Below are 2,453 nucleotides of genomic sequence, written 5' to 3' on the forward strand. Positions count from 1 at the left end.
AATTTTAAGAATTTTATAGGGTCTAGATATTAAGCCATTATTAGATATATGATTTGTAATTTTTTCTCTCATTCTATAAGTTATTGGAAAGATTTTTGATTGATGATTTACAGCTTATTTTCCTTAGTGGTGGAACTATTTTCAAGTTCTCTCTATGTTCTTGAGTTGAGTTTATTTTTTCTACAAGAATGTATTTTTTATCAATTTCATTAAATTTTTAAAATATTGTTCTATGAAGTTTGTATTATTCTCTGATGATAGAATTAATGTCTCCTCTGTTTCAGGGACACTTTATTGTTCCTAATTTTTTTTAAGCAGTTAGGGAATTCTTTATTTAATACCATCTTAACATAAAATTCATTCAAACCATGAAACTGAGCTTATGACAACCTAGAAATAGGAACTAAAAGGAGGCAAACATAATGCCTTAGAGACTAGGAAACATTTACACAGTTCAGCTGTTAAAAACAGTTCAACATTCATCTAGTAATGCAGTCTGGATGTCAGTATACATGGAATACAAGTTCTTTAGAGAGGTGAGAGACCTTTTGACTGTTCTTCAGATGTCTCCAAAAGCTGGTCCTGGGGAACTTTTTGCAGAGGCTGGCTTTTTTTCCAGTACCATTTGAGGTTTCACACTGTGGGTTCAGATTCCCAGGAAATGTGACTACCTTCCTTTTGAGTCCTTGCTTCTCCTGCTCTTCTCAAAATGACACCTGCTGCTAACAAAGCCTTCCCTGTTTCCACAAATAACTTCTCTTCATCGGTTTCTCCAAGTTTCTGTAGCTCAATGTACTTCTCTACAAACTATTGACAGGTAGACTTGAAGTTTGGATTGAACAGATCAAAAGCTTTCTGACCAGATCCATAGGCTGAATAAAATTTCACTCTAATCCCATCCTCAGGGTACAAGATGGCCTGGATGGCAGCTCGGGCTTTGCCATATTGCAAGCAAGGCCTCTGGAAGACTGGTTCTCTCAGTGGGGGAAAGGCATTACCTATGTCAAACCACAAGGGCTTCTCATTCAACACCCTAGCGCAAATCAGGTCCCCAGTCAGCGAGAAAACACTCCCCAGGGTCCCCAGCCGGCTCCTCGCCATGGCTGTCACCTCAGATGCTTACAGCCGGGGCTAATATTTTTTATTTGTGTATTCTGTAACAAATTCTTTGTTTTATAAATTTTCTTTCATCTTTGTTTTTTACCTCTTTATTCTCTATTCTTACATTATTTCTTTCCTTCTACTTTCTTTAAATACTCCATTTCCCTTCAATGTCTTAATTTGATTACTTAAATCATTATTTTCAGTCACTCTTATTTTATAATAAATATATTTTAAGGCTTAAAGTTTACATGTACTGCTTTAGCAACACCCTGAAATTTTATATGTGATGATTTTATTGTCCCAGTCAAAATATTTTATCACTTCCAATGTGATTTCCCCTTAAGCCAATTAATTACTTGGGCCTGCAGTTCTTATTACAGAAACACAGAGATTTAAAAACTATTGTTTTGTTCTGGATTGCTTGTTTGTTTTTTATTGTTGATTACTAATTTCTTTTAATTGGGTGCAGAGAATGTAGTCTATATAACATTGGATCTTTGATCATTAAAACATCTTTTGTGACTTAGTGTATTGACTTAGTCAATTTTGGAAAACAATCAGTGTTGAAAAGAATACATATATATTCTCTATTAATTGGTTGAAGAATTTCTAGGTGATAAGTTAGACCAAATATATTTTGTCATTCAAAAATTCTGTAAGTTTTCTACTTTTATATGTGCTTGATATATCAGTTTTTGGCAAAGTTGTTTAAAAATAACTCATTACGATTTTAGATTTTCAAAACTCACCTTTAATTTTGACACTGCTTAATAAAATTTTAGGCTACATATTTAGCATATTTATGATTATTATATTTTCTTGTTAGATTGATTTTTAATATAGTATTTCCTTAATTTTCAGTAATGTTCGTGTCTTTAATTTTATTTTATTTGACATTAAATTTTTATAGATAGACCAGCTTTATCTTGGTCTACAAATATCTCAGATATCTTTTTTTTTAAATTTTTTATTTTTTATAAACATATTTTTTTATCCCCAGGGGTACAGGTCTGTGAATCACCAGGTTTACACACTTCACAGCACTCACCAAAGCACATACCCTCCCCAATGTCCATAATCCCACCCCCATCTCCCAAACCCCCTCCCCCCCAGCAACCCTCAGTTTGTTTTGTGAGATTAAGAGTCACTTGTGGTTTGTCTCCCTCCCAATCCCATCTTGTTTCATTTATTCTTCTCCTACCCACTTAAGCCCCCATGTTGTATCACCACTTCCTCATATCAGGAAGATCATATGATAGTTGTCTTTCTCTGCTTGACTTATTTCGCTAAGCATGATACGCTCTAGTTCCATCCATGTTGTCGCAAATGGCAAGATTTCATTTCTTTTG

General features: G+C 34.0%; 1 pseudogene; it reads right to left on the minus strand.

Moving 5' to 3' along the window:
* Positions 1 to 503: 503 nt before the first annotated feature.
* LOC116591552 lies at positions 504 to 1,124 on the minus strand (annotated as a pseudogene).
* Between the last annotated feature and the right edge of the window lie 1,329 nt (positions 1,125 to 2,453).

The sequence above is a fragment of the Mustela erminea genome, chromosome 1 (genome assembly GCF_009829155.1).
Source record: "Mustela erminea isolate mMusErm1 chromosome 1, mMusErm1.Pri, whole genome shotgun sequence".
Classification (NCBI taxonomy): domain Eukaryota; kingdom Metazoa; phylum Chordata; class Mammalia; order Carnivora; family Mustelidae; genus Mustela; species Mustela erminea.